Below are 27,423 nucleotides of genomic sequence, written 5' to 3'. Positions count from 1 at the left end.
AGTTTAGATTAACCACTTAAGGACCGCCTCACGCCGATGTACGTCGGCAAGGCGGCCTCTTTTGTCCCCGGCGATCAGAGGTGAGGGGGAGGCCATCCATTCGTGGCCCCCCCTCGCGATCGCCGCCGGCCAATCAGAACATTCCTTTGCTGCTGTATGCTAAACAGCAGCAAAGGAAATGATGTCATCTCTCCTCGGCTCGATATTTTCCGTTCCGGCGCCGAGGAGAGAAGACTTCAATGTGAGTGCACAAACACACACACACTCAGTAGAACATGCCAGGCACACAAAACACCCCCGATCCCCCCCGATCGCTCCCCGATTACCCCCCAATCACCCCTCCCCCCCCCCGTCACACTGATACCAAGCAGTTTTTTTTTTTTCTGATTACTGCATGGTGTCAGTTTGTGACAGTTACTGTGGTAGGGCAGTTAGGGTTAGCCCCCTTTAGGTCTAGGGTACCCCCCTAACCCCCCCTAATAAAGTTTTAACCCCTTGATCACCCCCTGTCGCCAGTGTCGCTAAGCGATCATTTTTCTGATCGCTGTATTAGTGTCGCTGGTGACGCTAGTTAGGGACGTAAATATTTAGGTTCGCCGTCAGCGTTTTATAGCGACAGGGACCCCCATATACTACCTAATAAATGTTTTAACCCCTTGATTGCCCCCTAGTTAACCCTTTCACCACTGATCACCGTATAAGTGTTACGGGTGACGCTGGTTAGTTCGTTTATTTTTTATAGTGTTAGGGCACCCGCCGTTTATTACCGAATAAAGGTTTAGCCCCCTGATCGCCCGGCGGTGATATGCGTCGCCCTAGACAGTGTCAGATTAGTGCCAGTACCGCTAACACCCACGCACGCAGCATACGCCTCCCTTAGTGGTATAGTATCTGTACGGATCAATATCTGATCCAATCAGATCTATACTAACGTCCCCAGCAGTTTAGGGTTCCCAAAAATGCAGTGTTGGCGGGATCAGCCCAGATACCTATTAGCACCTGCATTTTGCCCCTCCGCCCGGCCCAGCCCAGCCCACCCAAATGCAGTATCGATCGATCACTGTCACTTACAAAACGCATAACAGCAGCGTTCGCAGAGTCAGGCCTGATCCCTGCAATTGCTAACAGTTTTTTTGGTAGCGTTTTGGTGAACTGGCAAGCACCAGCCCCAAGCAGCATCAGGTTAGCGCCAGTACCGCTAATACCCACGCACGCAGCATACGCCTCCCTTAGTGGTATAGTATCTGAACGGATCAATATCTGATCCGATCAGATCTATACTAGCGTCCCCAGCAGTTTAGGGTTCCCAAAAATGCAGTGTTAGTGGAATCAGCCCAGATACCTGCTAGCACCTGCATTTTGCCCCTCCGCCCGGCCCAGCCCAGCCCACCCAAATGCAGTATCGATCGATCACTGACACTTACAAAACACTAAATGCATAACTGCAGCGTTCGCAAAGTCAGGCCTGATCCCTGCGATCGCTAACAGTTTTTTTGGCAGCGTTTTGGTGAACTGGCAAGCACCAGCGGCGTAGTACACCCCGGTCATAGTCAAACCAGCACTGCAGTAACACTTGGTGACGTGGCGAGTCCCATAAATGCAGTTCAAGCTGGTGAGGTGGCAAGCACAAGTAGTGTCCCGCTGCCACCAAAAAGAAGACAAACACAGGCCCGTCGTGCCCATCATGCCCTTCCTGCTGCATTCGCCAATCCTAATTGGGAACCCACCACTTCTGCAGCGCCCGTACTTCCCCCATTCACATCCCCAACCAAATGCAGTCGGCTGCATGAGAGGCATTTTCTTTATGTCCTCCCGAGTACCCCTACCCAGTGAACCCCCCCAAAAAAGATGTTGTGTCTGCAGAAAGCGCGGATATAGACGTGACACCCACTATTATTGTCCCTCCTGTCCTGACAATCCTGGTCTTTGCATTGGTGAATGTTTTGAACGCTACCATTCACTAGTTGAGTATTAGCGTAGGGTACAGCATTGCACAGACTAGGACACACTTTCACAGGGTCTCCCAAGATGCCGTCGCATTTTGAGAGACCCGAACCTGGAACCGGTTACAGTTATAAAAGCTAGTTACAAAAAAAGTGTAAAAAAAATATATATATATATATATATATATAAAATAGAAAAAAATAGTTGTCGTTTTATTGTTCTCTCTCTCTCTATTCTCTCTCTATTGTTCTGCTCTTTTTTAATGTATTCAATTCTGCAATGTTTTATTGTTATTATGTTTTATCATGTTTGCTTTTCAGGTATGCAATTTTTTATACTTTACCGTTTACTGTGTTTTATTGTTAACCATTTTTTTGTCTTCAGGTACGCCATTCACGACTTTGAGTGGTTATACCAGAATGATGCCTGCAGGTTTAGGTATCATCTTGGTAGCATTCTTTTCAGCCAGCGGTCGGCTTTCATGTAAAAGCAATCCTAGCGGCTAATTAGCCTCTAGATTGCTTTTACAAGCAGTGGGAGGGAATACCCCCCCACCACCGTCTTCCGTGTTTTTCTCTGGCTCTCCTGTCTCAACAGGGAACCTGAGAATGCAGCCGGTGATTCAGCCAGCTGACCATAGAGCTGATCAGAGACCAGAGTGGATCCAAACATCTCTATGGCCTAAGAAACCGGAAGCTACGAGCATTTCATGACTTAGATTTCGCCGGATGTAAACAGCGCCATTGGGAAATTGGGAAAGCATTTTATCACACAGATCTTGGTGTGGTCAGATGCTTTGAGGGCAGAGGAGAGATCTAGGGTCTAATAGACCCCAATTTTTTCAAAAAAGAGTACCTGTCACTACCTATTGCTATCATGGGGGATATTTACATTCCCTGAGATAACAATAAAAATGATTAAAAAAAAAAAAAGTATTAATAATATAGATATATTGAAACTGGTTTAGACAACCTTTGGTTGGAAATGAAATCCAGGTTATTGAGTAAATTTGTAAAAATGGGATTAGTTTAGATTAACCACTTAAGGACCGCCTCACGCCGATGTACGTCGGCAAGGCGGCATGGGCAGGCAGAATCACGTACATATACGTTATCTGCCTCCCGCGGGTGGGGGTCCGATCGGACCCCCCCGGTGCCCGAGGCGGTCCTCTTTTGTCCCCCGGCGATCAGAGGTGAGGGGGAGGCCATCCCCTCGCGATCACCACCGGCCAATCAGAACATTCCTTTGCTGCTCTATGCTAAACAGCAGCAAAGGAAATGATGTCATCTCTCCTCGGCTCGATATTTTCCGTTCCGGCGTAGAAGAGAGAAGACTTCAATGTGAGTGTACAAACACACACACACTCAGTAGAACATGCCAGGCACACAAAACACCCCCGATCCCCCCCGATCACCCCCCGATCACCCCCCAATCACCCCCCCTGTCACACTGACACCAAGTAGTTTTTTTTTTTCTGATTACTGCATGGTGTCAGTTTGTGACAGTTACTGTGGTAGGGCAGTTAGGGTTAGCCCCCTTTAGGTCTAGGGTACCCCCCTAACCCCCCCTAATAAAGGTTTAACCCCTTGATCACCCCCTGTCGCCAGTGTCGCTAAGCGATCATTTTTCTGATCACTGTATTAGTGTCGCTGGTGACGCTAGTTAGGGACGTAAATATTTAGGTTCGCCGTCAGCGTTTTATAGTGACAGGGACCCCCATATACTACCTAATAAATGTTTTAACCCCTTGATTGCCCCCTAGTTAACCCTTTCACCACTGATCACCGTATAAGTGTTACGGGTGACGCTGGTTAGTTCGTTTATTTTTTATAGTGTCAGGGCACCCGCTGTTTATTACCGAATAAAGGTTTAGCCCCCTGATCGCCCGGCGGTGATATGCGTTGCCCTAGACAACGTCAGATTAGTGCCAGTACCGCTAACACCCACGCACGCAGCATACGCCTCCCTTAGTGGTATAGTATCTGTACGGATCAATATCTAATCCAATCAGATCTATACTAGCGTCCCCAGCAGTTTAGGGTTCACAAAAATGCAGTGTTGGTGGGATCAGCCCAGATACCTGTTAGCACCTGCGTTTTGCCCCTCCGCCCGGCCCAGCCCACCCAAAAGCAGTATCAATCGATCACTGTCACTTACAAAACGCATAACTGCAGTGTTCGCAGAGTCAGGCCTGATCCCTGCGATCGCTAATAGTTTTTTTGGTAGCGTTTTGGTGAACTGGCAAGCACCAGCCCCAGGCAACGTCAGGTTAGCGCCAGTACCGCTAACACCCAGGCACGCACCGTACACCTCCCTTAGTGGTATAGTATCTGAACGGATCAATATCTGATCCGATCAGATCTATACTAGCGTCCCCAGCAGTTTAGGGTTCCCAAAAACGCAATGTTAGCGGAATCATCCCAGATACCTGCTAGCACCTGCGTTTTGCCCCTCCGCCCGGCCCAGCCCAGCCCACCCAAGTGCAGTATCGATCGATCACTGTCACTTACAAAACACTAAATGCATAACTACAGCGTTCGCAGAGTCAGGCCTGATCTCTGCGATCACTAACAGTTTTTTTGGTAGCGTTTTTGTGAACTGGCAAGCACCAGTCCCAGGCAGCGTCAGGTTAGCGCCAGTACCGCTAACACCCAGGCACGCACCGTACACCTCCCTTAGTGGTATAGTATCTGAATGGATCAATATCTGATCCGATCAGATCTATACTAGCGTCCCCAGCAGTTTAGGGTTCCCAAAAACGCAGTGTTAGCGGAATCAGCCCAGATACCTGCTAGCACCTGTGTTTTGCCCCTCCGTCCAGCCCAGCCCACCCAATTGCAGTATCGATCGATCACTGTCACTTACAAAACACTAAATGCATAACTGCAGCGTTCGCAGAGTCAGGCCTGATCTCTGCGATCACTAACAGTTTTTTTGGTAGCGTTTTGGTGAACTGGCAAGCACCAGCCCCAGGCAGCATCAGGTTAGCGCTAGTAGCGCTAACACCCAGGCACGCACCGTACACCTGCCTTAGTGGTATAGTATCTGAACGGATCAATATCTGATCCGATCAGATCTATACTAGCGTCCCCAGCAGTTTAGGGTTCCCAAAAACGCAGTGTTAGCGGAATCAGCCCAGATACCTGCTAGCACCTGCGTTTTGCCCCTCCGCCTGGCCCAGCCCAGCCCGCCCAAGTGCAGTATCGATCGATCACTGTCACTTACAAAACACTAAATGCATAACTGCAGCGTTCGCAGAGTCAGGCCTGATCTCTGCGATCACTAACAGTTTTTTTGGTAGCGTTTTGGTGAACTGGCAAGCACCAGCCCCAGGCAGCGTCAGGTTAGCGCCAGTACCGCTAACGCCCACGCACGCAGCATACGCCTCCCTTAGTGGTATAGTATCTGAACGGATCAATATCTGATCCGATCAGATCTATACTAGCGTCCCCAGCAGTTTAGGGTTCCCAAAAATGCAGTGTTAGTGGAATCAGCCCAGATACCTGCTAGCACCTGCGTTTTGCCCCTCCGCCCGGCCCAGCCCAGCCCACCCAAATGCAGTATCGATCGATCATTGACACTTACAAAACACTAAACGCATAACTGCAGCGTTCGCAGAGTCAGGCCTGATCCCTGCGATCGCTAACAGTTTTTTTGGTAGCGTTTTGGTGAACTGGCAAGCACCAGCGGCCTAGTACACCCCGGTCATAGTCAAACCAGCACTGCAGTAACACTTGGTGACGTGGCGAGTCCCATAAATGCAGTTCAAGCTGGTGAGGTGGCAAACACAAGTAGTGTCCCGCTGCCACCAAAAAGAAGACAAACACAGGCCCGTCGTGCCCATCATGCCCTTCCTGCTGCATTTGCCAATCCTAATTGGGAACCCACCACTTCTGAAGCGCCTGTACTTCCCCCATTCACATCCCCAACCAAATGCAGTCGGCTGCATGAGAGGCATTTTCTTTATGTCCTCCCGAGTACCCCTACCCAGTGAACCCCCCAAAAAAGATGTTGTGTCTGCAGAAAGCGCAGATATAGACGTGACACCCGCTATTATTGTCCCTCCTGTCCTGACAATCCTGGTCTTTGCATTGGTGAATGTTTTGAACGCTACCATTCACTAGTTGAGTATTAGCGTAGGGTACAGCATTGCACAGACTAGGACACACTTTCACAGGGTCTCCCAAGATGCCATCGCATTTTGAGAGACCCGAACCTGGAACCGGTTACAGTTATAAAAGTTAGTTACAAAAAAAAGTGTAAAAAAAAAAAATATATATATATATATATATAAAATTAAAAAAAATAGTTGTCGTTTTATTGTTCTCTCTCTCTCTATTCTCTCTCTATTGTTCTGCTCTTTTTTACTGTATTCTATTCTGCAATGTTTTATTGTTATTATGTTTTATCATGTTTGCTTTTCAGGTATGCAATTTTTTATACCTTACCGTTTACTGTGTTTTATTGTTAACCATTTTTTTGTCTTCAGGTACGCCATTCACGACTTTGAGTGGTTATACCAGAATGATGCCTGCAGGTTTAGGTATCATCTTGGTATTATTCTTTTCAGCCAGCGGTCGGCTTTCATGTAAAAGCAATCCTAGTGGCTAATTAGCCTCTAGACTGCTTTTACAAGCAGTGGGAGGGAATGCCCCCCCACCACCGTCTTCCGTGTTTTTCTCTGGCTCTCCTGTCTCAACAGGGAACCTGAGAATGCAGCCGGTGATTCAGCCAGCTGACCATAGAGCTGATCAGAGACCAGAGTGGATCCAAACATCTCTATGGCCTAAGAAACCGGAAGCTACAAGCAATTCATGACTTAGATTTCGCCGGATGTAAACAGCGCCATTGGGAAATTGGGAAAGCATTTTATCACACAGATCTTGGTGTGGTCAGATGCTTTGAGGGCAGAGGAGAGATCTAGGGTCTAATAGACCCCAATTTTTTCAAAAAAGAGTACCTGTCACTACCTATTGCTATCATGGGGGATATTTACATTCCCTGAGATAACAATAAAAATGATTAAAAAAAAAATGAAAGGAACAGTTTAAAAATAAGATAAAAAAGCAAAAAAATAATAAAGAAAAAAAAAAAAAAAAGCACCCCTGTCCCCCCCCTGCTCTCGCGCAAAGGCGAACGCAAGCGTCGGTCTGGCGTCAAATGTAAACAGCAATTGCACCATGCATGTGAGGTGTCACCGGGAACGTCAGATCGAGGGAAGTAATTTTAGCAGTAGACCTCCTCTGTAAATCTAAAGTGGTAACCTGTAAAGGCTTTTAAAGGCTTTTAAAAATGTATTTAGTTTGTCGCCACTGCATGTTTGTGCGCAATTTTAAAGCATGTCATGTTTGGTATCCATGTACTCGGCCTAAGATCATCTTTTTTATTTCATCAAACATTTGGGCAATATAGTGTGTTTTAGTGCATTGAAATTAAAAAAAGTGTGTTTTTTCCCCAAAAAATGCGTTTGAAAAATCGCTGCGCAAATACTGTGTGAAAAAAAAAATGAAACACCCACCATTTTAAACTGTAGGGCATTTGCTTTAAAAACATATATAATGTTTGGGGGTTCAAAGTAATTTTCTTGCAAAAAAAATAATTATTTCATGTAAACAAAAAGTGTCAGAAAGGGCTTTGTCTTCAAGTGGTTAGAAGAGTGGATGATGTGTGACATAAGCTTCTAAATGTTGTGCATAAAATGCCAGGACAGTTCAAAACTCCCCCAAATGACCCCATTTTGGAAAGTAGATACCCCAAGCTATTTGTTGAGAGTCATGTTGAGTCCATGGAATATTTTATATTGTGACACAAGTTGCGGGAAAGAGACAAATTTTTATTTTATTTTTTTTGCACAAAGTTGTCACTAAATGATATATTGCTCAAACATGCCATGGGAATATGTGAAATTACACCCCAAAATACATTCTGTTGCTTCTCCTGAGTACGGGGATACCACATGTGTGAGACTTTTTGGGAGCCTAGCCGCGTACGGGACCCCGAAAACCAAGCACTGCCTTCAGGCTTTCTAAGGGCGTAAATTTTTGATTTCACTCTTCACTGCCTATCACAGTTTCAGAGGCCATGGAATGCCTAGGTGGCACAAAACCCCCCCAAATGACCCCATTTTGGAAAATAGACACCCCAAGCTATTTGCTGAGAGGTATAGTGAGTATTTTGCAGACCTCAATTTTTGTCACAAAGTTTTGAAAATTGAAAAAAGAAAAAAAAAAGTTTTTTCTTGTCTTTCTTCATTTTCAAAAACAAATGAGAGCTGCAAAATACTCACCATGCCTCTCAACAAATAGCTTGGGGTGTCTACTTTCCAAAATGGGGTCATTTGGGGGGGTTTTGTGCCATCTGGGCATTTTATGGCCTTCAAAACTGTGATAGGTAGTGAGGAGTGAAATCAAAAATGTACGCCCTTAGAAATCCTGAAGGCGGTGATTGGTTTTCGGGGCCCTGTACGCGGCTAGGCTCCCAAAAAGTCCCACACATGTGGTATCCCCGTACTCAGGAGAAGCAGCTGAATGTATTTTGGGGTGCAAATCCACATATGCCCATGGCTTGTGTGAGCAATATATCATTTTGTCATTATTCAATTACTTGGGACAAAAAAAATTAATATTCAATGGGCTCAACATGCCTCTCAGCAATTTCCTTGGGGTGTCTACTTTCCAAAATGGGGTCATTTGGGGGGTGTTTGTACTGCCCTGCCATTTTAGCACCTCAAGAAATGACATAGGCAGTCATAAACTAAAAGCTGTGTAAATTCCAGAAAATGTACCCTAGCTTGTAGACGCTATAACTTTTGACATGACATGTAGCACACTGAAATATACGGCGTTAAAATACACTGCATTAAACTTGCAGTAACACACTGAACTATAATGCGTTAAATGGAAGGTAATGCATTGAAATATACGGCATTAAACTTGCACTAGCGCACAGAAATATACTGTGTTAAACATGCACTAACGCACAGAAATATACAGCATTAAACTTGCAGTAACAAACTGAAATATACTGTGTTAAACTTGCACTAATGCACTGAATTACATTGCATTAAACTTGTTGTAATGCACTGAAATATATGACATTAAACGGAAGGTAAAGCATTGAAATATACAGTGTTAAACTTGCAGTAATGCACTGAAATACACTGCATTAAACTTGCAGTAACGCACTGAAATATATGGCATTAAACTTGCAGTAATGCACTGAACTATACTGCGTTAAATGGAAGGTAACACACTGAAATGTACTGTGTTAGCCATGCAATGCAGTGAAATATACGGCGTTAGACTTGCAGTAATGCACAGAAATATACTGGGTTAAACGGCACGTAACACACTGAAATACATGCTGTTAACTTTCGGTAATGCACTGAAATATATGCCATTAACTTTCAGTAAGGCACTGAACTATACTGCGTTAAAGGAAATGTAACGCACAGAAATATACAGCGTTAAACTTGCAGTAATGCACTAAAATATACAGCGTTAAATGTGCACTAACGCACAGAAATATACTGCATTAAATGGCACGTAATGCACAGAAATATACTGTGTTAAATGGCACGTAACGCACTGAACTATACTGCATTAAACGGAAGGTAACACACTGAAATATACAATGTTAAACTTGCAGTAAGGCCCTGAAATATATTCCATTAAACATGCACTCACGCACAGAAATATACTGTGTTAAATGGCATGTAACACACTGAAATATACAATGTTAAACTTGCAGTAACGCACTGAAATATAAGGATTTACACTTGCAGTAATGCACTGAACTATACTGCGTTAAACGGAAGGTAACGCATTGAAATATATAGCGTTAAATTTGTAGTAATGCACTGAGCTATACTGCGTTAATTGTGCACTAATGCACAGAAATATACTGAGTTAAATGGCATGCAATGCACTGAAATATATGGCGTTAAACTTGCAGTAACGCACTGAACTATACTGCATTAAATGGCACATAACGCACTGAAATATACGGTGTTAAACTTGCAGTAACACACTAAAATATACTATGTTAAACATGCACTAATGCACAGAAATATACTGCGTTAAATGGCACGTAATGCACTGAAATATATGGCATTAAACCTGCAGTAACGCACTGAAATATACTGCATTAAATGGCACGTAATGTACTGAAATGTACTGTGTTAAATGGTCACTACACGCACACTGACATAACTATTGCCACATACACACGAGCAGACTTTACGGCAGACTTTGTCTGGCGAACTTTTCGATGGACTTTACTACAGACTTTCCGAATGAACGGAATTGCCTACACACGATCAACCAAAGTCCAATGGATTTGTACGTGATGACATATGACCGGACTAAAACAAGGAAGTTCATAGCCAGTAGCCAATAGCTGCCCTAGCGTTGTTTTTTGTCCATCGGACTAGCATACAGATGAGCAGACTTTTCAACCGGACTCGAGTCCGTCGGACAGATTTGAAATATGTTTCAAATCTAAGTCCGTCAAACTTTTGAGAAAAAAAAGTCCGTTGGAGCCCACACACGATCAAATTGTCCGACAGACTCAGGTTCGCCGATCCTGATCTGATGTGTACGCAGCATATCAGTAGATTCACACTAAAGTGACACTAAAGTAAAAATGAATGGTCACTAACTACACTCATACTGACTGAACTATCCTTTCTCTTTGGCCTACCTTTATACAGGTTATCCCCCCTTCAGTTTATCACAAATTATGCTGCTAGACTCATACACCTTACTAATCAACTGATGGGTGTTACCCCTCTCTTCCAGTCTCTTCACTAGCTTCCAGTAGCCCAATGTATAAATTACTAACTACATGCAAAGCCATCCACAACACTGCCCCAGCTACATCACCAACATCACCTCGCATTATCAAATTGTCCACTCCACTCATCCAAAGACCTCTTGCTGTCTAGCTCCCTTGTTACCCCCTCCCATGCTCGTCTTTAGGAATTCTCCAGAACCTCTCCTATCCTCTGGAACTCCTTAACCAAGTATGTCCGATTAGCACCTACCCCTTCTGCCAATTCCTTAAAACTAATTTATTCAGGGTAGCCATCTAAAAACTGTACTGCAGCCACCTCCATAAGATCATCCCCCACAGATGTTACCCTTTGTACCACCTTACCCTCCCTTCAGATTGTGAGTTCCATAAGAAGGGCCCTCCTAATCCTTCTTTATTAAACTGTACTGTTATTATACTGTCTTTCATTATTTTGTAAAAAAAACTGTGCAAGCTGTTGGTACTATATGAATCCTGTATAATAATAATAGCTACATATAAACAATGGGGCAGGGTCTCATGGTTGACATCATTGGCCAACTATAGACATGACCATATGTGGTCAATGACCTCACAGAGGGGGGGTTATAACATTGAACATTGTATTTAATAGAAAAGAATGTCAAAAGGTATGTATGAGAACTTCCAAGTGTCTTGCAATTTAGTAATATTATATTACTGGCAGGTGTGTAAACAGAAATATACTGTTTAAAGTTTAAATACATTACCACAGTTCAGATCTAAGTCCCATTAGAAATCAGTAATGGCCATTTTCTGGGCTAAGAGGCAAGGTATTGTCAAACAAATGGCATGGGGAGCTGGGCAGTGGTTTGGGGACAAATACCAATGAAAATATTTTTTTGTTAACATCTTTTGACAGGAAGAGGATCTTTTATTTTATTAATATTCAATCCAACAGATAAGCTCAACAATTAGATGGTTACATTGCATATGAGACAAAAAAAAAACAGATCAGAAGAAAAAAAAAATTCTGAAGTGTTTTGAAACATAAAATTGACTACAGCTAATCTCAAAACCATATGGTCAATACATTTGCATGTAAAAGAGGGTACTGTACAATAATGCCATAATAATAGCACTGTAACCATCCCAACCAGGCATATGCCTGGTGGCGTGATAAACTTAGAAGGAAAAAGAGAAATGAGACTAGAGAAAGGGAGAAAAGAAAGGAGAAAAAAGGGAGAAGCAAAGGGAACCAGAAATAGGGAGGGAAAGAGAGAAGAGAAGCAATCCATGTGGATCAGGCATGTGTTAAATCGAGAGTGGTGTCAAATCTGGAAGGTTGAATTTAGGTAACCCACGGTTGCCAGACCTGAAGGAATTTATCATGTGTGTCTGAAAGGATAGCTGTTAGCTTTTCATTTACCATAATATCATTCATACGGTTTTTTACCACCTCAAAACTAAGTACAGGCATTTTCCATGCCCTTGTTATAGTTAACTTAGTTGCAGTAAAAAGATGCATAGCTAGCTGACACTCTGGATGAAGCAATTCCACAATTGGTTTGCAAAGAAGAGCTTCATAGGGGTCCCTCTTGAGATTAATATGAAATAAGTTGCGGAGGAGAGTGTAGACTCTGACCCATAGCCTACATACCTTCGGACAAGTCCACCAAATGTGTGTGTGCCATAGTGCCCTCCTGTGAACACCCTTGGAAGCAAAGAGGAGAGTAGGTTGGGAAAAAACGGGCCAGTCTAGCTGGTGTATAATACCAACTGTATAATATTTTGTAAGCATTTTCTAGTATGAGAACATTTTTTGAACACTTAGCTAATGCTATAGTCATGATCTGCCAGGCCTCCGGGTCCAGCTGTCTCCCCAGCTCCGTCTCCCATTGAAGAAGATAAGGCCCCAACTATGTTTTTTAGAGGAGATTATTGAAGAGTAAATTGATGATATATAGCCTGAGTAATGAGGTTGGGCTCTACAGAGGCTTTCAAAGGGGGTCAAGGTGTATGGGGTAGGTCGAGACTTAGTGGCTTTGAAAAACGTTTTTGCATTTCAGTGGCTATCCTCTTTGCCTTATCTAGGGATTCGACTCACTCAAACTTATGCAAGACTGTATCAGGCCTGACTTTTTATTGAATCATAGAATACAAAGCTCCCCATGAAAGGCTGAGCAGTGCTCAGCCTGACTCTAGTTTTTTTTTTTTAGGAATGAGATGGGAAGTCCCTGTATACTGTACGTAGCTGAGGCTTCTACATACACAGTTAAGACAGCACACCCAGCAAGTGTACCTATTCGTGCAATAAATAGTTCATTTGGGCTAGTTTGGCCCAAGGGAACTATTTAAAGTGACATTAAATGTGGAAATCCTCTTTAGGACAAAATAATGATAAACAGCAGGAATCAATAGGCAACTCAGTAATCTTTATCTTCAGTTCTGCTGTTCTGAGCTTGGCTCAGTAATGTCTTTGTTACAAAATGAAAACCCTATGTCCAAGAGAAGAAATGCTGTCTTACAAGTAGGGATACTATAACACCTTAGGGCCAAACTCATGTAATAGACTGACAACCATTTAGAACTGCAATTTGCACAATTCCCAAAAACAAAATTACCATATCAGTATTTTTTTTTTTCTGGAACAAGATAGATGAGAAAAAGAATAAACAGACATAGCCACACGAAAGGGTAGAATTCTTCCTTGTGACTCGAACATTGTTCAAAGCTTGCAAAATATGGCAGATGCAGATGAGCACACTAGGGAATCCATCTGAAATCTCCCTTTTGTGAATCTGGGACAAAACTAAAATAACTGCGTGCCGAACTGTAGATTTATGGGACACTAAAATCTCATTTATTTCTATGCAGTTCATGCTCTGTGATGAATCTTACACTATTTCTGTATCCAAGCAGTATTACTCTTATATGTTTTATTCTACTAGTGAACACATCTGTGTTCCTCTACATTTGAAAGCAAATGATCTTCTTTTTAATAAAGGGTTATAATAAACTACGTTGTAAATAATCTTGTGCAACAGTTAAAGCACTGTATTCTGCAAAATACAGTACTCTGATAAATACACTCTTAGATTTACAATAGAAAGCATCTTAATAATGAACAGTGCATTGAGCAGAGCAGTAAGCACAATAAGTAACACTAAAGGATGACTAAATGCAAAGGAAAATTTGCAAAACATATTGCAGCTTACCATTCCTTAAATGTGGTGGCTGCATTATTTTACCTTTTTTAGGCTAAGAACATGTTTTAGCAAGTACAAAAAAACCTGTTGACCTTGCCAGAAATGCAAAATGTATTATAAGGTTCTTGTGAGCTTAAAAGAAAACACACGCAGACATATCTTCTTTTGAATATTACTATTCCCATGAGTCCTAATGTAATGGAGATGAACAAAAGCAGAAACATTTGTCCATTCCAGTCTTAGTGTCAGACAGGACAGTCACCTCATCTAAGGACTCAAAGGCTGCAATATATTACATTTTTTGGTTATGGGTTGCTGATCCATAATCACAGGGTCTACTGTTTTCTTGTTGTGCATTCTCAAAAGTATAAGAATTATGGAGAATCCACAACCATGTAAATGTAAAACGTATTCTGAGTGAATTAGAAAGTGCATTATATGTTTCAGATACAGGATCTCTGAACTGCCAATATAATAAAATATGTTGAGCCTGCTGTAACTGAAAATATTAAAATGCAATGTTTCTGTTCTGTGTTCAGTAAATTATTATACTGTTAAAGGATATCAATAAGAGTCAACTGAAGTAGCTGAGAGACAGAAAAGGTTTGGTCGCCACAAGAAATTAAAATATCAAGTCTGCACTCACATTATAGTAACTATTTAAAAGTGTGCTGAGGGTTAAATTAATATGGGCATTGATGGCAACTCTACATTATATATGAACTAAAAAGATTTTCTTTCTAACTTACAATTATAATAATATTTGCAAAGTGTTCTGTTTGAGCTAATTCTCATGAGATTCAGATGGCATTTTTACATTCATTAAGTGCCAAATTTTTACCATGCTTGTAAAAACTAGAGAGTCAATCCTGCATTTTAAGACCAGTCCCAGCTTGGACAAAAGAGGAGAATAAAAAATATGAGACTCCAGCAAAAGCTATACTCACATCTTCTCTGGCACTGTCCCCTGCAAATTCACCAGTTTAGGGATCTAGTGCTGCTTCTCTTTTGGGCTGAAAAACACTCAATACTAGAATTGGTCTGAGTATGGTTTAGAGGTGAAACTAGCTCATTTTCAGCATGTTGACTCACTGAACAATTTGACCAATCAACTACCAATAATTCAGTTCCAGCTTTAGAACTTTGGTCAGGTCACCTCACAATAAAAGCCTGGGTTCCCAGCAGCAATTTTGATGATATGCTTGGTAGTAAATTATAGAAATTTCTGCTGATAAAGGGCAAAGGAAAAGCTTAGTTTAGGACTTGTAGGCACCAATCTCTTAAAGTAGATGTTATTGAATGTCCTTTAGGTAGCAAAATGCTGTGTATCTTGAGGACTTTGGGTTGTATGAGAGGAGTGGGTTTTTACATCATAATGCAGCTGATGTCGTACAGCTTTTTTACAGCCTTTCCCTGTTTACATGCACTAGGAGTTGCAGTGTTTTTCCCTCTCCATGTTTCCTAGTTTTTGCTGGCTGCAAAAGTTTTCTACAGCCTGTCCATGTTCACCTGAACTATACTGATAATTGACTGTGTATGTTTTTTCCCAGGGCATGTATCCTAACCGTTGTGGGTACAGTTTCATTTTTCACAGCCTATCCCTGTTCACATACACTACACCAATAACTAACTACATGCGCTTTTTTCACTGGGCATATTTCCTAATTTTTGCTGGGTGCAAAGTTTTTAAGGCCTTTTCTGTATAAATAGTGTAATATTTTTGCCAATGTGCATCAGCACAGAGGTTTATTTCTTCCTTTGGGAGGGCATGCGACAGGATGATTACAGACCGGAAATTATGGGGGACAGGGGCAGAGTATTGTCACTCCATAACACAAAGTGCCCAAAAAAGAACCTTTATATCAGTATTACCAGCTTTGAAGCTTATATGAAATTTCAGTGGTTGGGTGTTTATCTATTTAAACATGCGATGCCAACTATGCTTGAGTTTTTTTGAATTGCTGTGCTAAGGTACATTTTATTATGTGTCCTGTCAGTGTGCACAGATTTGTACACCCAAAAATCCTTATACTGTATGTACATAAATAATGATTTATTTGCAATTGGCAGTACCTAATTAATTTGTGTCTTTTCCCATTTTTTTTTTCATTGTTTGAACAAATAAAATAGGTGCAAGTACAGTGTGTACCTAAACCACCTCACATTCACTGCACCTCCCTATTCCCAGGGCCAAAACTATGGGGGCATCTGCCCGGGCGCTGTATTTAGAGGGCTGCTGCCTCTGGCAGAAGTAGTGATAGCAGCATAACTACTGTCAGCTCAGCTCTGGGAGCAAGGAGAAGAGAGCAGGGAGGAAGCGCAGGCTGTGCATAGCTCTCAACAGTCCCACTTGTTTTCTGTTTGTTCCTTGATGTTTTCAGCTCGGGCTTCCTCCCAAGACAAGAGTGTGCCTCCCTTACCGAAATGCAGTGGCTGTTACAGCCGACAGCTTCTTTCCTCTTCATCTCTATGCTTGCAGTGAGAGCTCTGCATGAAGGATACAGCTGCTGGGGCGAGGGGTGGAACATCTTTCCCTGCGAGAGAGAGAGAGAGAGAGAGAGAGAGAGAGAGAGAGAGAGAGAGGTAGAGAGGCATGAGCTGCCTGCGTGGAAGGAAGTGCTGAGGTGGCTGCTGTCTAGAGCACAATGGGCAGGAGAATCCAGTATGGTCACAGACATCTACAGGTCTGATTTTTAAAATAGCAATGAAAAGCTTTTGTTTTCATGTCAACATTAAGTGATGAAGGTTTCAGATAGTGATGAGTATCATTGTCACTGGGAAATTACAGTAGGTTGCTGTTAGAGAATTATACTATCGTTAAAGTGACCATATGCACTGTGAATGTGCTTTTTTATTTATTTATTTGTAATATGAACATGTACATATTTATTTGGGTTTATTAATATACTGTAGTTTATTATAGCTATAGTAATACATCCAAATATCCACATTACCAATAAATAAATATAAATGTATAGTGTATATGTTCACTTTAACAACTTTCCACATCTTTATACACATTATGATGTCTCCAGTAGCAACCTAATGTTCTAATGACAATAATAATAGATATGTGCAGTAGCATGCCCCGAATCCCTGGTGGTTGCCCCAGGTCCTAGGTGCGATCACCGACACCACAGCAGCATCTTACCCTGCCGCTTGCCATCTGTCTTGAAAGGCCCCTTCCACATCGGGTGGAATCTGTTTTTCTCAGTAGGGTATTCGTCGGCTTATCCCCTGCTGATCAGAGCAGACCAGGAAGATGGCAGGTCCATGTCTGCTCAGTTTATGCAGAGTGCAGATTGGACACGGAGACAGCCGGCTATGCACTATGGACAGCTGGGAGTAAACGGACAATCCCATACACCTAGATGGAGGGGGCAGATTCCCCTTCATTTTTTTTAGAGGAATGGAGATAGGCAGGTGTAACGGGACACAAGCTCGTTTGCTCCCACCGGTCCATAGGGGAGAATGGAGGCACCAATCAGGTCCACCTAAAAAAAACTGACAGGCGGACCTGATTGGACCCTTGGCTTTAGACTGTAAATTTCAGACCCGAGGAAAGCTATAGCCATAGTTGCCAAGCTGTCCTGCAGTGGCTTTGTCCTGACCTAATGTATGTCCCAGAATCCAAACCGTGGGGATGGCTCCAGCACTGTACATCCCTGGGCAATTTAAAGAATAATTCCAGGCATAGGCTATATTATACATAGTTACATTGTTCGAGCTTGGACCAATGTAACTATGTATATTCCATACCTAACTGATGCCCCTGAAGCTGCAGAGAAAGAAACTGTCTTCAAACCCTTTCTCTCTCTCAAAAGTGAGGAAACAGATCTTTTTAGACCCTTGATATTTCACCAAAGCCCCCCAACAGGGCTCCTAAAAAATAATATTGTAAACAATAATAAAATTGTACAAGATCATTTAAAAAAAATAACACAAGGAATGTGCATGCCCATACGAAAGCATGGCCAAACATTGAAAATCCATTCTCCATCCCGCAAAATTGCAAACAACACCCTCTGATATACAACACGCTACAAATCTTCCATAAAACATGGTGTAAATTCAAAATTTCCTCTGTCCCGGGCCCACTAACCCCAATCCGAAACAACCCGGATTTCACACCTTGCAGAGACATGGCCCCAAACTGACATGAGGGCAGAACACTTCTTCTCCAGGGACACCTTTCTGACTCTACCCACATTGTCTAAACAGACATCAGGACAAACCTTCCCATTCTGGACATATTTCCAGCTCTGACATTTTCTAAGTCATCCACAAACAGGCGTCGCATATGCCAGACAACTCACACCATTCGAAGAGATTTGTACCAAAAAAGAACCGCAAAGACATTTGATCTCTGATATATATTCTACCCTGTTCGCGGAACATAACCCCAAATCCAATATCGCTAGCCAAAGTTGGGAAAGAGAACTCTTGATTAACCTATCAGACGGGGATTGGGAAAACATCTATTCTTATATCCACAAAGGGTCAATCAATGTTTCCGCACAGGAAAATGGCTCCAAAAGTCTTTTCCAGATGGTATAAGACCCCCAATAAGTTACATAAAATCTCCCCCACAATTCCCTCCAATTGCTAGAGATGCTCTGACATAGATGGGTCACTTCTCTACATATGTTGGTCATGTCCCGCAATCCAAGACTTCTGGAAAGAGGTACACCGCCTCACTACCCTAATCACAACATACCAGATAGAATTTACCCCAGCCCAAATGCTCCTACACTACTCCGCCATCCCTAAGAAAGATTATCAATACTCACTAGCTCTGTACCTTGTAAACGCTGCAAAAATGTGTATTCCAACCAGATGGAAATTCACTGAACCCAGACGTGGATTGGATCAAACATATAGATAAAGTAGCAGAAATGGAGGATTTAGTTCACCAAGCCAAATACACACCAACCAAATTCAGGAAAACTTGGTTTTGCTGGTATCACTTTAAAACGACTGACGAATATGCCCAACTATTGCCTTAATGGTACTTGAGGGAACGTTATGTCGGGGCAGAAGAGGAGGAAAAGTTTGCCCTTTTCTTCTTTACGTCACCCCTTTCCCTCACTTATCCTTCCCTATCTTTGTATATGCATAGCACACTATGAGTTAAGCTAACACACTCCCACATAAAATACGGTTCCAACCATCACCTTCTACCTTTGCCAGGTATCCCCCCAGTAAAAAAGACCCGCTTTAGCTTTCCCCTCCCTAGAAGAACCTCTCTAACCTTGGTCCTCTCCTCCCTCCCGTTCTCCCCTCCTATCCTATTGTCCAAACAGGATCTCCCCATTGATTCAAATCTACCTACCCGAACACGACATATACCCTCTAAATTAACCCAATATCTGTGGATAGCTAGTGGTCCAGTGACCGCAATCCCACAGGAATGTATTTGTCCTAGAGACTTTAGACACAAAATCATCAACAGAACTCATCATACACCCATCCAGTAACAACATACAGCCTTCAATAACAGGGAAGCATGACCAGTAAGCTTACACTCACCCCCTAATAGTGTTGGGGCTCCCTAAAACGTGCACCCTCAACCAATACAGATATAATTAAAAGTCACCTAGACTACGAGGGCTCACAGCTGCCCCAATGGTCTAGAGCACCGTCTAGAAAGGAAAAACTCCAGTTTGATAGTCGAATAGAGTAACTGCAATGTTTATATACACACCCGTGTGTATATGATTATTCCTGCGCTATCATGTGTGTTACAGCAGAGCTATTGGGAAAAGCTGCCTGCACCGAATAGGGTACAACTGGACCCTGCTAACAGATGAATGTAATATTAGGGTGGTGCTGCGCTAATCCTAGCAAAAACAAAAATAATATTGAAATAATAATACCAATCAACTAGAGGGCTAAATAAACACACTTAGGTATGGATACAAATAAATAAAAAAGTTATGGATAGTATGTGATCAATCCTGCGTAAAAACCAAACGCTAAAAAAGAAAGTGCAAAGTGCAACCACAATATATATAATAACTATCAGTGAATATCCATATCCAGAAGTTACACAGTGAAAATATCAAAAAGGTGCAACAGCAGTTGTAGGAGTAAGTCCTCCTATATAAAGTGCAAAATGTTCAATGTAACAGTAAATTCCTGTGTGTAGCATACACACAACAGGCATAGAAAACAAAGTGACTTGTGCAGTAACAGAATCCATGTGACTGATAATGCATAAACTTTAAATCAATCAAAGTGTGTGAACATATGAAAGTCCTCCTTCACAGAGTGAAACAGGCTTCCTAGCTCGCACATATTGTAGTGAAGTGCTCAGATATATCAAAGTAGTGCTCCTCTTCGTGTTCAGACACACACTAGTAAGTAGTGGCCCCTTACCTTAAGGTAATGGGGTAACAGCATATGACCAGTATTAGGAGTACCATCCTTTAATTTTCTCCTCTATCCTCGTGGTCCTAATCCCAAAACATTATTCCCTCAGGTGGTAAGGGGGCACAGAAATAGAAAGAAGGAGGGTCCCAAATAGCGTAATATTGTCAGGCTAAAACTTGATTTTATTAGTATAAAACATGGGAACTCACAAAACAGCAGTGAAATAGTGGCTTATCTCCAATGAGTGGTGAGCTCGTAAGCCTCAATCAGCATAGGTGCCTGTCCCGTCCCTACGCGTGATGTCACACAACACATGACTTCATCAGGGGATAAGTGGAGGCACAATAAGTGTCTTTAAATAGCTGTCTAATACACAATACTGGGCGGCCATTTTCTTGTAGTCCCATAGAGGATACCATAGCGGCCATCTTCCCAAAGATATACGGGCACGGCCACTGTATTGGTTATCCATTGTATAACTATGCGGCCGTGAGAGGAACTATGGGTGGTACATCGTAACGCCAGCTGACTATTGACAGCCAATAGGCAGAGCAAGGCATGTACGATACCTTCGACTGTCAGCAGAGGAGGAAAAGACAAAGCATCCATACCGAATGTCATCCTTTGCTGAATTGCAAGTTTACCAGGATAAAAAAAACACCTAATAGCGGTATTTAAAACTAGATAAAACATTAAAATTTAAATAAATATAAACCCAAAGTGTATGTGGGATTCTATATGGGTAAAAAAGAAAGGGGAATGGAAACCAAAAAGCTGATCGGAAGGGAAGAGCCACAATGCTGACATAGGCAAACATAACACGCGCAGAGGTGAGAAAACCCACCTCTGAACATAACTGGCTGTCATAATGATAAAAGTAGACATGAGGCTATATAATCGGCTAAACAATAAGCATAGACGGAATAATAGGATAAATAGACACAATAAACACAAAGATTATAAAATTAAGTTAATGAAAGACAAGAGGCAAATGTATAATCAATACACACAGATATGTAATCTGGCAAAGGAAACAGACTGTGTCTAGTTGCTAGAATATTAAAACTTTAAAAAATATGTATCACATGGGAGATGGATTGCGGGTGGGCTAAAGATTACTAGACAGGTATGAGGTGAGGTAAAAGCCAAGATGTATGGTGGCTACTTAGGAACCAAGTTAAAAATATATAAAAAATGTTAAAAATCACTGAGGAAGCAACTGAGGTTGAATTCGATATTCAAGCCCCAGGGCGAGAATGTATCCAAACTAAAAATCCATCTGGATTCCAACTGGCTCAGGGTTCTCACCTTGTGTCCCCCCGCCAGTGTCTTATGTATGGTTCAATGCCCCAGAACTTCAAGTGGGTAGGATCCCTATTATGGCATAACAAAAAATGTTTAGACACGCTGTGCTTGTCATAACCGTTTAAAATATTTTGAACGTGCTCTTTAATTCGCACTTTGAGAGGTCTTTTTGTGCGGCCAATATATTGAAGGCCGCAACTGCACTCCAGGGCATATACTGCCCCTTCAGTGTTGCAGCAAATGAAGTTTTTTACTTCGCAGGACTATATTTTAATTTCTTTTTGGACTTTTAACAGCTAATAGTTTGTTTTGCCTCAATCACCCATTATATTGTTTTCAGCCCTCAGTTTTGCATTTATGTCAGTATTAATTTTCCCAATTTTCCCAATCATCTCATCCTCTCTGTATTAAGAGTAATAAGGTTGGGGGGTTACAATTGTTTCTAATTGTGTTGGACCTAGCGCTCACACTCACATGTTGAGCAGCTAGTGTTGTATACTGTTTTAACGCCGTGCAGCTCTGGTGCCTGGCGATACCGACGACACACTAGGAGACCAGCTACTGGGACCCTTTCCTTCAAATGCCGATCATCACGGACCCTGTGCTCAGGTCGGGACGGCCCCTACTCTGAAGGAGATTGTCTGCATGCTACAGCCAGCTACTACGTGTATCCTCAGATCAGCTGAAGATCAGCTGTTTTTCCTTCCCCTTCTCCATACCGCTTTGCAGAGAGTGCAGAGGACGGAAGGTATGTGACAGGCTGCACTTCATTTGTTTATTACAAGCCGCTGTTTCAACTTCTCCCCATCTTTTGACTTTTACAAATGTAATGATGGTATGGCAACTGACAGAACTGCTTTCATATATATCATCTACAGGAATCACTTTATAAACTTCGTTGATTTGGTTCCCAGTGATTTTTCATCCCAGGCTCCTGGATTGGCAGGTTCTACGGTGGCTTACCATACAGGGACTTCAATTCTATCTTTCAGCATTGCTAATTTGTCCATTTACGATATATACCTTTATCTCCCAAGGTTATTCCATTATTTCCAGGAGTGGGTTCAGCTGGATTTAGCTTAATCAGTGTGCTGTATGGGGATATTGTACATGTATGCAGGGTTTTCCAGGTGGTGAATCTGTCCTTTTTTTCACTGTCACTTTCTCAGTGGTGGAGGTTGGTTTTTATTTGTTATTATGTGGGGGGAAACTTCGTTTTGATACATCTTGCAATAAATTGTTTCTATTTATAATTACAGCCAGTGTGTTCCTCATTGATTGACCCTGTCCTGTAACCCCCTGGTCCTCCCCCCGTTTTTTCATGTATGCTATGGTCTAGAGGAACGCCCCTGCTCACATATATAATATACACAGGTATTTGGCTCAGTTTCCAGCCATGGGTATGTGATTTGACTTATTATATGCTTCTACACACATTACCCAACCTGGAAATCCTACTTATAGGCACTATTCCTTTCCCTACTTTTTTGTTTTTAACTCCAGTCTGTTGGTGATAATACGTCTTATTGTACCAGAAATAGTTGTTCTTTAGGCTAAAATCCAGGCATTTGATCAAAAACTTCCTTTGCATGCATGGTAATTTAGTATATTTCCTCAGACCCATTTTGCGGCTTCATGCTCGATGATGAGGAATCACTGTATATAGAGATGACACATCTGCAGTGGCCATAATCCACGAACACGAAATCTTCTTTTGGGATATTCTCTATGACTTGCAAAATTTGTTTAGTATCTCTGAGATATGCCTTTGTACTTTGAACGGCTGGTTGTAGGAAGACATCTATATATTGGCTCATCCTTGAGGTAAGTGAATCAATACCGTTTACTATCGGCCTAGGTGGTGGATTTATTCTATTTTTGTGGATTTTCGGTAGTGAATATATGATTGGTGTACGGCAAGAGTCTGGAATAAGAAATCTAGCTTCTTTTTTTATTAAGTATGCTTTTCTTTACCCCTAAAAAAACAACCTATTCAAGTGCCTTCCTGCACCTGAACATGGGGTTACTAAGTAGCTTAGTGTAAGTGTTGGCATCATCCAGCATATTCATCATAGTGTTATGATAGTGCTCTTTTGAGAGAATAATGATTCCTCCTCCCTTATCCGCTGGTCGGATAACGATGTCCCTCCTTTTAGTCAGTTTCCGCATACCACTTCTGATATGGCTAGGTTCTTCCTTCTTTTTGATCTTGAGATTCTTAATCTCTTCTAAAACAACGTTTTTAAAAACCTCAATATGTTTATTATCTTTCGTAGGTGGATTAAAAACTGATTTGTTCCTCAGTGAGCTATGTAAAATGCCATCATTCACAATATCTGCATGTCTATGTCTAAAAGGGTTTCCCGCAATATATTTCTGGATATTTAATTTTCTCACGAATTTTTGGATCCCAATATAAGTCTGAAATCGAGGTTCTTGGTAGGTGCATATTTCAGACCTTTATCCAAAACCCCGATCTCTTCATGTGTAAGTTGCTGACCACTGAAATTAAAAATGCCCTCTCCTTTTACTCCCTTTTTCTTTTGCTCTCTCTTGCCTCTCTTCTTTCTGGACTTTTTCTGAAGTTTCGCGTCTCGTTTGGATTTCTCAATGGTTGATTTTCCCTGCTCCTGTCTAAAAAAGGCCTGTTGTAATCTTGGTCCACCAAGTCCTCCATGGGACTATAAGAAAATGGCCACCCAGTATTGTGTATTAGACAGCTATTTAAAGACACTTATTGTGCCTCCACTTATCCCCTGATGAAGTCACGTGTTGTGTGACGTCAGGCGTAGGGACGGGACAGGCACCTATGCTGATTGAGGCTTACGAGCTCGCCGCTCGTTGGAGATAAGCCACTATTTCACTGCTGTTTTGTGAGTACCCATGTTTTATACTAATAAAATCAAGTTTTAGCCTGACAAAATTACGCTATTTGGGACCTTCCTTTCTATTTCCATGCCCCGTTACCACCGGAGGGAATAATGTTCCAGGATTAGGACTGCGAGGATAGAGGAGAAAATTAAGGGATTGTACTCCCAATACTGGTCATATGCTGTTACCCCATTACCTTAAGGTAAGGGGCCACTACTTACTAGTTTGTGTCTGAGCACAAAGAGGAGCACTACTTTGATATGTCTGAGCACTTCACTGCAATATGTGCATGCTAGGAAGCCGGTTTCACTCTGCAAAGGAGGACTTTCATATGTTCATGCACTTTGATTGATTTAAAGTTTATGCATTATCAGTCACGTGGATTCTGTTACTGCACAAGTCACTTTGTTTTCTATGCCTGTTGTGTGTATGCTACACACAGGAATTTACTGTTACATTGAACATTTTGCACTTTATATAGGAGGACTTACTCCTACAACTGCTGTTTCACCTTTTTGCTATTTTCTCTGTGTAACTTCTGGATATGGATATTCACTGATAGTTATTATATATATTGTGGTTGCACTTTGACCTTTCTTTTTTAGCGTTTGGTTTTTACGCAGGATTGATCACATACTATCCATAACTTTTTTATTTATTTGTATCCATACCTAAGTGTGTTTATTTAGCCCTCTAGTTGATTAGTATTATTCTTTCAATATTATTTTTTTTTTTGCTAGGATTAGCGCAGCACCACCCTATATACACACCCGTCACTTTCAGGGCCGAGGGCCCATTTTGTTCATCATTTGTTGTTTCTTTCCGAGTTATTATTGTTCCACACTACTGAAAAACAATGTAATACTACCAAGCTTATCTTCATCGATTTGTAACAATGCATTGCGCGTCAAGCTACACACTATACAATTGTATTCCTACTATGTATTTTATCTGTTATGTGGAATAAACTTTGATTTTGGAAAAAAATAATACAAAATTTAAAAATGACTGACACCGTCCACTGCCCTACTATCTCCAACCTCTGCATTCCTGTTCTGTTTTTTTTTTGCATAGGTACAAGGTGTTGTTCAGTCATAGGGCTTACTTTTTTCTTGTTTAATATATTTATTGAAAAAGTACAAGAGTAGAAAGATTGCACCAAAGTGAAGTTGTACAGCTGTTTGAAATAAATAATGACAAGATCTGTTTACAAACACATTATAATTACAATATAATGGCATGCATAGAGCATTAAAATACAGGATGTAGGCTTTATGGTGTTGTATTGGTAGTGGTTCAATGAGCAGATGTTATGGTATGTGGTGTCAAGTAAGGAATCAAAAGGAAAGAAAAAATAGAAGGTGAAAGGGGGAGGTATGTGTAGGGGTGCTGCATGGACGAGGGGGAAGAAAGAAAGTAAGTGAGTACATTTATTTACAATGGATAGGTACATGAATTTAGAGGTTTGATTAAAGTGTGAGTAGGTGCATGTCTGATGAGGGGAGAAATGTGTGTGGCCCAGTGTGCTCAACTTCTTTTACACTGGGATCTACTTCTTTTATGCTAAGAATTGGTATTTTCCAGGCCCCAGCTATGACTAATTTAGGGGCAGTGAATAGGTGGATGAAAAATGTAAAAGTTTATTCACCCCATTAGACTTGTGATTTAGTAGTACCTCATATGGGCTTTTGTAGAGGCGTTTACTGTACAGTTAATAGATAATATGGTAAACTTTGGTCCAAGATTACTGTGCTATGAGGTAGGTCCACCAAATATATAGGAAAATGCCAATTTCTAAACAACCATGGAAGCATGTGGAAGGTAAAGTTAAGAACAAAGTTAGCCAGTTGACTTCAGGAATGGCAGACAGCCCATTGCCCCAAAATTCTATGCGGGTCTGTTTACTGCTACCTTAACTTCCTTCTATATAATTTTCACCTCCATTTGCTGTTTCCAGCCCCTCCTTGTGCATTTTGGAAGGCAGGAAGTCTTTTATTTTTGCATTGGGTCGTGGTGAGATTTAGGACTAGGGCTTACTTTTTTTAAGATAGCACCCAATTTGCACTACTGCCCCCCCATGTTTGCTTCACCAGAGCATGCCATTAAAAGTAAAAAAGGGAAAAATGTAAATATCTGCAATCACTGAGAGCAGATTTAAAGTACAACTAAAGACAAAACTTTTTTTTAGTTGTGGGTGAAGAAGGATTAGAACACCTGTCAGTTTTTATTGCTGCCTGTGCCCCTGTTTAGCAGATTCCCCCTCTGTATTTGTTCTGTATTTTATTATAATTGAAAGTGAAGGTAAAAGAAAATCCCACATTTTGGGTTGTCCCCAAAAAAGTAATAGAGGGGAAATCTTCCAATGGGGACACTAGTTCTGGTGACCTGGGGGTCCCAAGGAATTCCCTTAATTCGCATGGATTTTCTTTCACTTCCTGTCTGGCTATGGGACAGGAAGTAAAGGGAAATCTCCATAATGTGATATAGATGGCGAAAAATAATCTGACAGGGGTTATAACCCTCCTTTACTCTGTCCAAAATGAAAAAAAAAAAGTTTTGCTTGTAGTTCTACTTTAAGGAAAGACAGAGAACTTAAGGCCGTAGGTCTCTCTACCTATCATTTTGCTGCTGCCTGCCCTTCCTCCTGTATTGTGATAGGGCAGGCAGCCTTTGTTATTTTTGCACAGGGAGCAGATGGTGTTTAGACCTAGGATTTCCTTTTCTTATAAAGATAGTACCAAGTTTGCATTGCCATCCATGCCCATGTTTGCTTAACCACTTGCCAATCAGCCCCCGTCATTATACTGCGGCAGGCCGGCTTTTTCCCACGAATCGCTATAGGTGTACGTTGACTCCTTTAAGAGCCATAGCAGGGACACACGTGTCAGAGAAGGGTTCTCTCCAGTCACATTCATCCTGTCCTTGGGCGCGTGCGCGCTGGATTGGCGCTTCA

The sequence above is a fragment of the Aquarana catesbeiana genome, linkage group LG01, assembly GCF_042186555.1.
Source record: "Aquarana catesbeiana isolate 2022-GZ linkage group LG01, ASM4218655v1, whole genome shotgun sequence".
In the NCBI taxonomy this organism is placed as follows: domain Eukaryota; kingdom Metazoa; phylum Chordata; class Amphibia; order Anura; family Ranidae; genus Aquarana; species Aquarana catesbeiana.
This window is presented reverse-complemented; position numbering follows the sequence as displayed.